At 41.8% G+C, this 15,419-nt stretch overlaps 1 long non-coding RNA gene across 3 annotated transcripts in view; it reads left to right on the top strand.

The window, feature by feature from the left end:
* LOC148685654 (uncharacterized) overlaps positions 1-15,419 on the top strand; it is a 75,735-nt gene that overhangs the window by 5,088 nt on the left and 55,228 nt on the right. Inside the window, exons 4-5 of one of the 3 annotated variants that reach the window (XR_015949998.1) lie at positions 490-559; positions 1,744-2,498. This is a non-coding gene — a long non-coding RNA (uncharacterized LOC148685654). Of the gene's footprint in view, positions 1-489; positions 1,329-1,743; positions 2,499-15,419 lie in introns of those variants that run through there. The other 2 variants (XR_015949999.1, XR_015949997.1) reach the window with 2 other exon arrangements.

The following is a 15,419-nucleotide window of genomic DNA, read 5'->3' as shown; positions in this document are numbered from 1 at the left end:
TGAGAAAAACATGAAAGAAATGTAATCTCTGTATGCAAAATTATGGTTGATCTAGCCTTAATCCAGAAATATACACTGGAACATTTACACTTTAATTTTACAGTGTTCTCCAAACTAATTATTTGCATGCTTTCACACATCTTCATGTCATCTTAGTCTGAGATGTACTGAATTCCCACTCATGAAAGCTCAAACTCTGTGATCAGCGGTTGGCAACCAGTGAGCCAAATCATCTGCCTTTGAACGATTTTGCAGGCATCCCCAAACTTCGGCCCTCCAGATGTTTTGGACTACAATTCCCATCTTTCCCGACCACTGGTCCTGTTAGCTAGGGATCATGGGAGTTGTAGGCCAAAACATCTGGAGGGCCACAGTTTGGGGATGCCTAGATTACAGGCTGACCTGTAACAAACATCACCTCCTTCCTCTACCCACCTCCTTTTCCGTCACCTGCTTCTCTCTTCCATTACCTCTTTCCTCTCTTTCCAGGACATAGTGAAGGAAAAACTGGAATGAGCACATCACTCTGTTGCTTCAGTCCTTTGCTTCACTGTGGTAGGTAAGTAGAGCCTGGAAAGAAGAGTGGTGATAACATATACAGAAGGGGTGTGTGCCTTCTGTCCATTGGTGAGATGTGTGGCAATGGAAGAGTGTAAGCAAACTGAACAGAATCCCCAAGGTATTTTAGCCTCCGGTCTACAATGGACCCAGGTGGCGCTGTGGGTTAAACCACTGAGCCTAGGGCTTGCTGATCAGAAGGTCGGCGGTTCGAATCCCTGTGATGGGGTGAGCTCCCGTTGCTTGGTCCCAGCTCCTGCCAACCTAGCAGTTTGAAAGCACGTCAAAATGCAAGTAGATAAATAGGAACCGCTACAGCGGGAAGGTAAACGGCGTTTCCATGTGCTGCTCTGGTTTGCCAGAAGCGGCTTTGTCATGCTGGCCACATGACCTGGAAGCTGTACCAATAATGCGAGATGAGCGCGCAACCCCAGAGTCGGTCACGACTGGACCTAATGGTCAGGCGTCCCTTTACCTTTACCTACAATGGCAATAAATCTGCCTGGTTGCCAACAAGATGCAGCCTGTTGTTCTAAACTTTTCAAATGCTTCCCATGCCACTCAAATAAAAAAAAGGCTTTGTTAGATTTGATTTACTGCATTTTTTCAAAGATAATTTGGATTAATTATTAACTTGGTACATATCATTTCAGGTTTTTCACTCAGTGATATTTTGGTTATGATATGGGTTTAAACATGTTTTGTGCTCATTTGCAAAGTGCTGCTTGTGCAACCTATAGTGCTGGAGAAATCAATAAACAATTATAATTAATAATGACTCGTGTTTTTTGGCATGAACAGAGAGGCCTGTGTAGCACTCATGAAGAAAACAAAAAAAATGAATGAATTCACAAGAGATTCTCCGCTAGGTTGGCTTGTAAAGGTATCAGTTAACACATGATAAATGTTGTGATTTTTAACATGTGCCAGGTGAACTTCATCACCTCACACATTTTAAAAAACCTCAGGCAGCAAAGTAAAGAGCTCCTCTCAAAGTGCTGTGTTGCTGGAGAATGCAAGCTGAAAGGGGAACTGTTTTGAGCAATTTCAGTGTCTGTACAGCTTCGGGACAAAACAATATAGTATAAAGTGGGTCTGTGTCTTTGACAAGAGTGACCAAGTTGTATTCGGAAGTAAGGCAGGAGGACATTTGTTTTTGTTTTAATTATTTTCCTCCTGCCACAGTTCTGTGATGATTAGAGAAACTCCCACCTGATGAACTTTGCCCTGTCATGAAACTAATGAAGCCACATCAGCTGTCTTTAGGCCAGAGGTTGGCAGCTAACCACCACCACCACTCTTAACTCATAAAACCATGCAAGGGGCTGCAGTTACCTCTCTCATGCTTATGAGACTAAGGTCATCCAAATTTACCTTATTGCCTCTGGGAGCAAAAGGAGGAGAACCACAAAACATAAGCAGCTGCAGAGTTCCAGCGATACCAACTGATTGATCCTGCATCCAACACCATGATGAAAATTTCATCTTTCTGAGAAGCATTCGTAAAGGAGACCATGAACAGGGAACAACCTTTCAGGCATGGAACATATAAACCATTAGCTGTGTATTATCATATTATAGTTTAGGGGACCCTAAAAGAAGGAATTCTTCCACCTCTCAGGCTGCTTTAAAACATCAACACTGAGAACCAATTCAAGCACTCAGTTTTCCTTGCCCTGTACCACTTCAGAGAAGGCAGGTGGGGAAAATGGCATGAGTGAAATGCTCCCTCCCTATTAAAAAATCAGCATTATTGGAGGAAAGCTTTTAGTCTGGCCTTCTTAATAGTCAAATGCTTCCCATACATGGATATTTTTTAATCCCCTACCAATACCCTGATGTGGTTCAATCCAAAGAAGGTTGCAGTACACAATGTAGACTGGCTTGTACATGTCCAATAGGGACAATAAATTTCTTTAATAAATTTGTTCCTGATCATTGCATATTTCAGAAGTAAATTAATCCAGATGTTGAAATGAAAGAGAATGGGAGTAAAGGATGTAACATTAAGAAGTGCCATAAAGGATCTTGTTGAAGCCAGGTTAATAACAAAATCATAATTTGGTCTAAGGATATATCTAGTTGGCAATTGGGAGCTACAGCAGACATAGGAGCTGTAGAGTATTCCAGGAAGGGCAGGTATAGTGGTACTTTGGTTCTCAAACTTAATCAAGAAGTCCGTTCCAAAATCAAAGCATTCCAAAACCAAGGTGTACTTTCCCATAGAAAGTAATGCAAAATGGATTAATCCATTCCAGACTTTTAAAAACAACCCCTAAAACAGCAATTTAACATGAATTTTACTATCTAATGAGACCACTGATCCATAAAATGAAAGCAATAAACAATGTACTGCCGTCACACAGTAAGTAAGTAAGTAAGTAAGTAAGTAAGTAAGTAAGTAAGTAAGTAGCTGAACTGGGTTCCACACAGTCACAAAAACAAAACAAAAAAGAGCTGAAAAAACATACGCAAAATAAATAGCAAAACCAGACAGACCTCAGCGTAACACTCAAAACGGAGCACATTCGACTTTCGAAAAAACTTCGCAAAACGGAACACTTTTGTGATTGCAGTGTTTGGGTTCCAAGTTGAGAACCAAGGTACCACTGTGTCATTTTTTTTCAGGACACATGCTAACATATTGTGGAAAGCCAGCCATATGGAGTGCATCTGTAGAAGGCTTTCAGAAATGGTAACATCATGCCATATATGCTGCAGGGATTGGATGAATTGAAACAGACACAATCTCAAAAAACAAAGGCATCCAGGAATTCAAAAAAATAACCAACTCAGGGAGAGCTGTCTAAAGGTGACAGTATGAAGCTCAGCAACTAGGATGCGTAAGGCTTAACTATAGGCTACATTGAAACCAGACATCAACCTTCATAGGAAATAAAAAATAGCTTAGGAGGAGGGTGCTTTTGAGTAGAGAAGCAGCTGAAAAGTGGGTGACTATCCCGTTCAATGCCCATTGCTTTTCTGCTCAATAGTGACCCCTTCCAACACCTCCCCCCGCTCCGTCACCACCAGTAAGATTCAATATGCAGTGTATTTTGACCGGCGATAAAGGAAAATATGTTCTCACTCTTCCAAAAATAATAAAAATGTAATTCTTGGCATTATACTTGTTTAACACCTGAGATACTACACTAATGGACAAACCTTCATTTGAGGTAAAGCTGAACAAGACTTACAGCACAGTTCTGTGCATGTCTACATGACCTCTTCTGTAACATTTGAATGACATTCACACGTCTTAAAAACACATCAGCATCATAAACAAGAGGGTTTGAAGATGTGTTAAAACAGGCATCTCCAAACTGTGGCCCTCCAGATGTTTTGGCCTACAACTCCCATGATCCCTAGCTAACAGGACCAGTGGTCAGGGAAGATGGGAATTGTAGTCCAAAACATCTGGAGGGCCGAAGTTTGGGGATGCCTGTGTTAAAATGACCTCAAAAAACTACCAGTGCTATGCTCAGTTAGGAAACCAAATACTGCTTTTAACAAAGAGAGTCTAAAAGTGTTTTTCTTTTTTTTTCTTTTTTGAATGCAGGTCAGTTTTTCTCCTTATGTCTGCAGTTAGTTTTCAATGTGCAAACAGTAGATGTGAAAAGCTACTTATGCTTCTGGCCTTTTAAAGACTTTAGTTTGTGAAATAAATTAAACCTGTAAAATACTGCTGCACACCACCCCAATCTCAGAGCGGTGTGAAATTCCAGGGGTTCCATGCACTTACCCAGGGTTCCTGGAATGAGGCACAGCAGAGACTGCACTGTCTTTAGGATATATGGTTTACTTACATAAATGTACAATCTGAGCCAATGATAAACAAGTTCACAGAATTAACACCCAGAGAGGGCCTTGCTTCCCCCCATAGCTGCAGCCTTAGATTCAAACACAAATCATATCTGGCTTTCTTTGGCTTCCCAATTAGGTTTTCTCCTAGCTTCTAGCTCACATCACTCAACTCTGACCATTTGTCTTTCTAACTACCAAACAGTTAAGAGAGGGGGCCTCACCCATTTGCTGTCTCACACAGATCCATTTCCCTTGTTCCCTTAATGTCCCGTTACCTAGGCCAGGCATCCCCAAACTGCGGCCCTCCAGATGTTTTGGCCTACAACTCCCATGATCCCTAGCTAACAGGACCAGTGGTCAGGCATGATGGGAATTGTAGTCCAAAACATCTGGAGGGCTGCAGTTTGGGGATGCCTGCCCTAGGCTGTCACTACACCAGGAAGTTAGCCTGGCTTATATTTTAACACTTGCAGGTTCCAGGGTTAGATGGGTGTCAGCATTGTTCTGAACCACAGGAGGTCTTGTGGGAGTGGTTGGTTACAGGGATACCAAAAAAAGGATGTCAAAAACATCAGAGTGATCAGCAGTGGGGCCAACTTGAATAAAATGTTGAGGGGCCCAGGTAAGCCCTGCCCCACATAATCATTCACATGATGTGACATGCACACACCATTTTAATGGCAATGCCCATCAACTTGGGCAAGGGGCAGCCCCCCTCAAATATTTTATGGGGGGTGGTGAAGCGACCACGGCCCCTAGGAGTTGACTCCTATGGTGATCAATTCTAGTTCTTTATTAAAGAAAGGTGTAGACTTGCAGCAAATCATCCTGCCAGGTCTCTTGGCCTTTACAGCCATGGAGTGGACATCACAGCAAGGTGATGGCTTGTCTGCACCCGCACATTCTTTATACACAAAGCAGCATACACCACTTTGGCCAGGACTTCCCGTCATTCCACCTGACCCAGATGAGGGCATAGATGGTAAATACCCAAATCTTATCAGTAGTCCCGCTTTCTGGGCTTGGAGCCCAGCACCCCAAGCCCCAAGATAAGGATAACATCAAAGCAAGCCAATTAACCTATATCAAAGCAAGTGAATTTTAAACATATATGGCCTCATTGCTGCAACAAGTGCTAGTTAATTGTAGGGTTATCTTGACTACTAAGATGGTGTTTGCAGAGCTTCCAGAACAGCTCACCTTGAGTTCAGCACACAGCATACAGCCTACTACCCGCCCCCCCCCAAACTCATAATAATACTGTACACTTAATTATTACAAGTAGCAACACTCAGCTTAAGAGTAACCTAATATAGGGTTGGGGTTTTTTTTTGCATTTTTTTAACACACTGTCAGACATAATTTTCCTTGTTAAACCTACTCTGCAGACAGTTATTGACATATTTTCATTATTCTAGCCCAGTTTTTGGATTAACTGCTTACCAAGATCATAACAGAAAGTTGGTAGCAGCTGGAATAGTTATAGTAGATGAATTAGAATTATTTTCAGTAAGGGCTCATGCAGTTATGTCCATTACAAGTTGGATAATAACCTCAAGCTTATACCACCTTGGGTTTCCACAGGCGTTAAGCAAGTGGAACCAGCAGCACCCTGTTTTAGTCTATTTCCATCCCTAAGAGCAGGCATCCCCAAACTGTGGCCCTCCAGATGTTTTGGCCTACAATTCCCATCTTCCTCGACCACTGGTCCTGTTAGCTAGGGATCATGGGAGTTGTAGGCCAAAACATCTGGAGGGCCGCAGTTTGGGGATCCCTGCCTAAGAGGAACACTCTTCTTCCAGCCAGAACAGGAACCACGTTCGTTTGAGCTTCTCAGGAGGAAAAGCTTCAGCAGTGGGGAATGGATAAAGAGGCCTTTCCCCCACTCACCCCACCTGAAGCTTTCTCCTGTTGTGTTATATAACATCAAAGGGTTAACTAAGTAATCCACTGAGTATGTAAAAATCACTCCCTTGTTTTTGGTTGACCATGTGTCACTTCCAAACTGATAGCTACTCACTCACCTGAGTTCACTGTTAGAGGCGAAGGTGTGATATTCCAGCATTAAATCTGCTAGCATATTTGCAAAGCTAAACAGGGTCCAATATGGTTTCACCCTGAGCTATGAGCTGTTTTTTTTTAGTTTGTGGGAAATCAAGTTTCAAAAAAGCTAGAAAAACAATCACACTTTTCTTCTCTACTTCATTGCCAGGTCATACCCTTCTGCAAGGTATGTGCTTTTCAAAATATTCCATGGAACTTAGTGAAGAACAAGCTGTCTTTCTTAAAATAAGCTCATTTGCATATTCAAATATAGACACTAAAGTTGCAAAGATTTATGCGGCTGCATTGCTTAAGCACACACCTAGTTTGATTTCTATGACACATGTTGTAAGCCAAGCAACCTAGGTTGCCTGTGATGCAAGGCTTGGAGATAAGCACAGGACTTGCAAAAAATATATTGTTGGTAGAGCAAGTATATTTTCCACAAAAAGATTCTTTTCAATGTGAAAGAAGCTTATCTATGAATTGGGACTATTCATTTCATCAGCACACAGATTGATCTAATAATGTATTTTTTGCTGTGGTTCCGGTTTTATATATGATACTTATTTAATATGAAAGTCTGTACAGTTAGAACTAGATTTTGGCTATATCACAATGAGTCACACTAGTTTAAAGATGCCTGATATTCTTTATCAAATGTCACACTTTTCCCCAGCTGGCAAATGCATTATTTTCAAGAAAGAAAGGAGGGGGAGGGGAGAGACACTTGTATGCTGAAAGCCTATTGAATTGAATCATTCGCAAGAGACAGGAAACATGTATTACTTCTGCCTTTCTACTAAGTGTACATTGGTGAGAAATTCTAAAATTCTCTGCTTTTTGCAAATGCAAGGAAAAGGACCTGCTGACACCCGAAAAATGTGTCTATTGGCAATTCTTGCTTTCTGGTCACTGTGAAAACACATTTTTATTCTTTGTTTCCCTCCTATTTGTTTTGTATTTTTGAACAAGACAAGATAAATACCTTATGAAGCTTGTGCATACAATAGGTGTAATCTGTTCCTGTGGTATCAAAAGTCAACAGACTTACTATTTGAGTATATTCATCTTTGAAGTCTCCCCCATGAATGCTTCTACATAAATTACACAGCTAATCCTTGTGTCAGTCCATTTGGCTTAAAGTTTGATGGATGTGCAGTGTTGATAAGTGTGCCAGGTGTTCCTAAACAAACATATGTTTATGGGTACCCCTCCCTTCCTATAAAAGCTGAACTTCCTCAAAGTTCAGCCTCTCTGCGGCTCAGCTTATAACTAGTTAATCAATAGAAGGAATCAATTGCACCTCCCTATCTTAGTGATATGGACAGTTTCATGTAATTTGAAAGGCTATATTATGATTAACGTCATATAATCCAAACACCTGCACTGATGCAGGATCCTGGCTATCCAATGTCCATTACAAGTTGGCTAATAACCTCAAGCTTATACTGTTCTATGAACAAAGGAAATAAGCAAGTACAATGTAACGCAAGTGTCTGAGCTGTGTTTAGGACACAACATCAAGATCAACTGTTCAGATAACTGTTCAGATCAAAAGCAGGTACCTTGCAGATCTGAGGACGCTATATAATATCACTAGGAGTAACTTTAGTCCTTGAATCTGAGTAAACTACTTTCACGTTTTTGTCTATAAATTGAAGCAGGTGTTCGAGCATCTTTTCCTGTGGGTGGGAATATGTGTGTGCTATCCTCACTTCCAGGGGTTGTGTGTCTTCTTATGGAGCAGATATATGAATCCCTATTTCACTGTCAACACTGGAGACCTGGCCCTTTCCCAAAGGCGGAAATACTGGGCAAATACCAGAGCCCTGGGGCCCACTGAGGAGGAAGTTGAACAAAACAACGGTGTCCTATAATACTGTTTCTCCTTTAATCTTAATTATTTGCTATTAATCGTATTGTTGTAAGCACTGTTAGGTTGACAATACATGCTAGTGATTATGTATGGGTGAACTGGAGAGTCTAATCTCTCTTAGTGAGTGTAAGTACGTTTCCCAAATTACATTCTGCATTAAATGCACAGTGTAACAGTGTGCACTTGTATAGATAACAAAAGAAATTGCAACACACTGTTCCTAAGCAGCACTTGGATGGAGAATGGTGAAGTCATCATTTAGACACACCATGTGGACAGGTAATTCTGGGCTGCATTTTTGCATGCTCTACCCTGGCTGGTTAAGGTGTCTTCTGATTGTCTATTGCATGAAGAATCCCCAGATTCTGAAGCTGGCCCCATATGAAGAGCAGTACTGGAACAGAAGCTTTCGAGTTGTATTGTAGGAGACCAAAGGAACAAGGTTCATCAAGGTAGCACAGAAGCTGTAACAAGCAAGAGATAGCTCATAACCATTGGTAGCAATAATCCATTTTGCACAATAGTGAAAAATGTATTACTACTGCTACCACCATCACCACTTAGGGGGGTATAGCAGGCACTGCAAAGAATATGGGTCTGTCAATGTCTAACTGATGACGTAGACAGAAAAGCAGAACAGAGAGATACAGATGGTTTAGCACAGTAACAGTAACCCAAACAAGGCTTCCCATCCGTATGTTAAAGAAAAGGCTTGGTTGCTCACATTGTGGCAGGATGATGTCATACTGTGGTGTGTTCGCACTAGTGGGCCAAGGCATTTTGGGGCGTGGAGTCCAAAGTTGCACCCTCCCCACAAGCAAAGGACAACATTTCAACATTTTAGACACCAATTCTTGATTTCTTCTATCACCCTCCATAGTGTCACCTGAAGCAGGTCATTGTTCACCATGCTGCATACCAGGAACAGCCTGACTAGAAGATCCACTGGGGACCTTCTTAAATATGTTTGGTTAAACATAGGCCCACTCCAGTCAGCTAATGAAGGCTGTCTTTCCTTCGGTGCACCCATCCACTTGTGATTTGTGAAAATATTGTTAAATAACCTTTTATGTCCTATGAGTGACTACTTCTTTGCTATAGACTTTTTGCTGTTTCATTTAAGCTTTTTGATCAGGCCCAGGCCACACTATTGTCTGCTGATTAGCAGCAACCATGCTTCCTGTGTACAAGTGATCATGAAACTGCAGAGTTTGCAGCATTCTTTGCCTTTCAGTCCTCTTCTATTTCAGGCTCAGGTCTGTACGGTTCATGTATCATTCTATAAATAGAAACGAAATCATGGAAATCAGGACTGTTTGGTTAATTCTGTACAGCTGATATTTTTACAACTCCAGGAGCAGAGCTGCTGTGATGCAATGGCCAGAGTGGGGATCCTAGGTTCAAATCTCTGATAAACCACACAGTTCACTTTGAGAAGTCACAATCTTTGGGTCCTATTATGTCTGATATATAAAGCCCTGCTCTGGGCTCCTTGGATTCCAATGTGATATATAAATACTGTAGGTAACATTTCCCGCCACAATAGTTTAAGGAAATTAACAAGGTGTAAAGGTAAAGGGACCCCTGACCATTAGGTCCAGTCGTGTCCGACTCTGGGGTTGCGGCGCTCATCTCACTTTATTGGCCGAGGGAGCTGGCGTACAGCTTCCAGGTCATGTGGCCAGCATGACAAAGCCGCTTCTGGCGAACCAGAGCAGCACACGGAAACGCCATTTACCTTCCCACTGTAGCGGTACCTATTTATCTACTTGTACTTTGACGTGCTTTCAAACTGCTAGGTTGGCAGGAGCAGGGACTGAGCAACGGGAGCTCACCCCACCACAGGGATTCGAACCGCCGACCTTCTGATCAGCAAGCCCTAGGCTCTGTGGTTTAACCCACAGCGCCACCCGAGTCCCAGCATCCAAATGGTCAGAACAATATTACCTAGGAATTAGGAATGTAAAATTGCCTGGCTAAAGTAGGACATTAGACAGCTTCTGAGAAAACAAAGGTTTGGTATAAAATATGATCCCTGCAAACAATTCTAAAATGTGTGTGGGTTTTTGTTTTTTTAAAAAAAGTAATGATGATTAAAATAATTATCAGCATTAGCTTAAAATAGTGCTTACTAATAGTGCATGTCCCTCACATGCTCAAATCTTCATTCCTTTTCTTTCAAGCATTATCACACATAAAGCTTAAACTAGCTCTCCCATAAATTGGTCTATAATGTGAATGAGCAACCTATATCAGTGAGTGCAGCATAATTCACTTTTCCACTTTCTATCTCACATTTGCAATAGTCGCACAAAGCACAAATGGTGTAAGAGGAGGTCAACTGAGCATTTTAGTGATTTGCATAAGAACTGCAGAAGACTGCATTTCTATACCCATATGTATCTGGGAATATATGTTGTTGAACACAGTGGGACTAATCTAAGTAATCATTAGGACTGGATAGTGGTAAGGTCCTTTAAACCACCACCACCAAGAACAACTACTACTACTACTACTACCACTACCACTACTACTACTACTACTACTTTTGGATTAACAGCAGAGGAAATCTGACAGCATAAACGTAGTGGACAAAGAAACACAAATGACTGAATAGTTTCTGGGTGTGTTCTTTGTTTCATGTATTGTTTATTTCACTAATACACTGTCCTTTTGAAAAGATTGGTTGTGTGTTTGTTTGTGCAAGGAAAAGCCCACTTCCCCATCCCAGACAGCAATTCTCAGAGTGGCAAAGAAGAAAGATCTCTTTCATGGCAAGGCTGAAGGCCAATTCTGACTTTCCATTAGGAAATTGTTTGGAATAGGTGCTGCTTGCTTCCTGCTTGGGAACTATGCAGTGGAACAATTTAAGGGTGTCTAAAGCAGTGTTCATGGGAATGTGGCTAAACAACTCGCCCTTTATAACATACAATATGTATCCCAGCAATATTATTATGGGGAAAACTTTAATATTGTGCTATCTCTTCTGCCATGTGCAAGGCAAAGGTGGGCAGCAGACATGGGTATTTTAACACCCGTTATGCCATTTTTCTCTGCACACATGAGATATTGGCTCATGTGCCTGACAAATTTAGTAAAATATATTTGAATAGGATGGAAGTGAGAGAACCCAAAACAAAACAAAACAAAAATTATTAGAAACAAGGTTTTATTTAGCCAATGGTACTGGGTTAATGCAGGCAACATGGGAAATGAAGATTATTACACTACCTTTTGTACTAAGCCATAGCCAATGTCACCTCTATAAATTTCAGACTTCTTTTAAAGCAGGGAACAGATACCCTATGAAGGTTATTGAAGAAGCTGCGGTACTGCATATGCTAAAAGGTTACCCAGTGCAGTGGTCTCCATATATTGTTTACCTACAAATACCAACAACCCCAGCCAGCATGGCGAATGGTCAAGAATGATAAGAGTTGTAACCCAACAAATTTTAGAGAGCACAGCATTGAACTGTGCCCATACTCTATAACAGGGGTCAGCAACCTTTTCAGCCGTGGGCCGGTCCACCGTCCCTCAGACCATGTGGTGGGCTGGACTATATTTGGGGGGGGGGGATGAATGAATTCCTATGCCCCACAAATAACCCAGAGGTGCATTTTAAATAAAAGGACTCATGTAAAAATACGCTGATTCCTGGACCGTCTGCAGGCCGGATTCAGAAGGCAATTAGGCCGCATCCAGCCCGCAGGCCTTAGGTTGCCTACCCCTGCTCTATGCATAGCTGCCAAGTTTTACCTTTTCTCACGAGGAAGTCTATTCAGCATAAGGGAATTTCCCTTAAAAAAAGGGATAACTTGGCAGCTATGGCTCTATAATATGGTAAACCACATTGAGCAGCAGGATCCTATTTTACAGACCAAATTGTTTCTGTTACCCTTGCTAACCGAAATAGTTTGCATTTCTTTCTTTCTTTCTTTAATTGAAAAAAAAAATCTGTTTTACAAATATAATATAGTGAATAAATTGTAATATAACCATCTAACAGTAAGTGATTCATGGCAGCTTCTTTGAATGCCTTCTATCCCACACATGAGGTTTATTTACTGTAATGTAATGTAATGTAATACATCTTGAGGGAATGTTGTAAGCAGATATTAGCAATTAACTCATTAATCTAAAAATCACAATTCTTGCAATTAATAGAGCACCGCACAGTCACTCTAATTACAAACTCTGCACAAAAGGCCAGTCTCATAGGGAACACAGAGTTGCCTAATTAGCCAGGAATTCAAAGACAGAAAATTGAGATGTTGGGGTCAAACAGCAAAAGATGTGAATACATGGTAAGTGAGGTTGGTGGCTGGGCTGTGAGGAATAATCAGTCCACCACCTTTTCCTATAATTATATCTGCTGCACCAACATCCCTTGTTGAATTTATTTTTGTGTTGGATTGCTGCTGTTTGTCCTGCACCTACGATTTGTGTTCCCTATAGATATGCCTGAAGATTTGGATCCATTAACAAACACACCTCCTGCAAAGGAGGGCTAAAAACATGCACAAACAACTGTGCACATTGTTTGTTTGTTTGTTTGTTTTATTGTGGAAGTGCTTTTCGAATATGTACATGCAATGGACCTGCAAGCAAGTACTGTACAAGAGCCATAGCAGAAAATGAAACATGAGTTCCATAAGTTGCCAGGGCAATGTGCTATTTGAGAAATAATAAGAGCACATACCTTGTGTTGGCTATCCAGGCATCATGAAAGGACAGCAATTTTAATGCTAATTCTAGTGCAAGATAACTTCAGTTTCTCCCCCCACATTTCCTGAACGGGCCCACTTCTGTCTTAGTACTATTACCAGTGCTTATTTTCTTGTTCTTTCACTTCAGATCTGTCTGAACAGCTGCCTAGAGCAGGGTGGTCCAAGGCATGGTACAAGGCCAGCATACATCCCTCAAGGCCTTTTTTAAGGGGTCCCCAAACTTACCTGGCTTCAGGCATTACCATTGCGCAGCAGGACAGAGGGCAGGGGAGCGTGCTGGAGCGTGCACCCGTGTGCATGTGCACACACTATTTCCGGCACACTTCCGGGTCAGAAAAGCAATGGAAATAGCTTGTGCGCATGCGCACGGGCCTCCTCCGACCCGGAAGTGCGCCGGAAATGACACTTGCACATGCACGCAAGCTATTTCCGGCACTTTTCCAACCCAGAAGTGGGCAGATGCGCCACGGCAGCAAGAGCGGGCGGCGGCAGCGGGTCGTTGTGGGTCAGATAGTCTGGGGACGCCTGCCTTTTTTTGGTGGTCTCTGACAGGGTCCTAGAGTCCTCTCACCTCCACCCCCAAAGCTTAGTTAGCACTTGCCTGGATTTGGCAAAGGAGAAGGGAGCACTTGAGGACCCTGCCAGAATCTTACGCCTCCTTCTCAAAGCCCAGTGCTTACCTGAGGGCTGGGGTGGGGGGCATCCTGGCATCCTGTTTTGGCCTCATTCTCCACCTCCACACCACACACACACACACACACACACACACACACACACACACACACACACTAGGCCCAAGGCAGTGAACAGCATATTAAAGCAATATATACAATAGAGTACAATTAAATGCTATAAATCAATCAGCAAGCAAAACAAAATAGGAAAGGAAAATCACAACATAGGAGAGCCAGAGAAAAGCCTCCCCAAGCTAAAGGGTGAAAGGGCACTTTCACCGAACCTATTTCCCAAACACTTAGGAGCTAAAACCTGAATGGGCAATGAGAAATCACAAAAATAAATAAAAAGCAGCAGCAGTGGGAAGCAAGCGCACCTCAACTAGCAGAAATAAGGGTGCTCTCACCACAGTCTATTCTAAGCCTGCTTGTTTCTACTACCAGCATCCCAGCTCACGCCACTGCACACCAACATCTCTGGAGATGATAATACATTAACTATCCCCTGCGCAAGGCTTTAATGGACGACTTTTTAGAATTAATTCAGCAGGCTTGGAAGAATCCTGATACTTTATCAAAATTTTACTAGCAATGTGTATATTGTACGCATAGTTTCCTCCAGTTTCCAACTTGCATGTGTGTGAAATAATCTCGCAAACATTGGAGACAAAAGCTTCCTATTCCCCCCAGTCACAATTCACAAAGCTGAAGAGTGACCTCTGTGCCAAGCATGTGAATAATTCCTGAACGACAGCATTATCTGTTTTCTTTGATAACACGCTACAACAGAGATGTTAAATGCATTTTTCTGTGGATTGATCCTCAAGTGCTGTACTGTTTAAAGGGTCACAACAGCGTAGGCAGAGAGGTATTTAATAAGGATCCTTGCCATGAAATCACACAGTAGGGATAAGGTGCAACGATAGTGTGTTGAGATAGTGTGTTGAGGATCACGGTGATCGGCCTCGCCTATACTGTATGCCTAAGTGCCTTTTAGCATTACAACACTTCCATGGAACGAACCCATGAAAAAAAAATGAATCACGTGCTACTACTGTTAACACATACTTGTAGAGAATAAAGGTTGGCACACTTCAATACAAAGTACTACAGTATAGGAAGATTTAAGGTGTTAAAAGGGACTGTCCTGATTGCACACACATTGGTACCCATTAAAAGTGAAAGATATCTATAGTGTTGCCTTATGCGGAGAGGCCATCTAACCACTCTTCTCTGCTGGCAGCAGCTCTCAGGGATCTCAGACAAAGAATATACAAATCTATATCAAATTATTTTTACACAATTTTCTTAGAATTTGTTACGACTTTATTATCAGGGCAAGAATGTTGGGGGGAATTAGATTGTGCGGGGCCATAGCTAGCGAGTCCTTGACCCGGGTGAAAGAAAACCTAGTTTTGCCACTGGATTGTGGAGTAATGGATGAAAAAGTACCGTAGTTGAATATTTTCACATGTGCCCAAGCATGCACTCTCTCACACAAACATGATGCATACCATTAAAAAAGTGTTTAAAAATATTTACTCTTTCACACCACAGCTGGCTTATTGTTTCTCAGGAGTCAGCAGTGTAGGTCTGATGTATTTTTTTAATAACCAAGTTTGCGAGACAAGATAATAAACAAGTTATTATTAATAGCTCTCTCATAATAACTGGCTGCTTCTGAGAAAAGAGTTTCATAAAGCAAACCTTTGTTCCTCAAACTTGTGTGAA

This window comes from Zootoca vivipara, chromosome 5, assembly GCF_965207765.1.
Source record: "Zootoca vivipara chromosome 5, rZooViv2.hap1.1, whole genome shotgun sequence".
Lineage (NCBI taxonomy): Eukaryota > Metazoa > Chordata > Lepidosauria > Squamata > Lacertidae > Zootoca > Zootoca vivipara.
The sequence above is the reverse complement of the archived record's forward strand: the minus strand, read 5'-3'. Positions and strand labels throughout refer to the sequence as shown.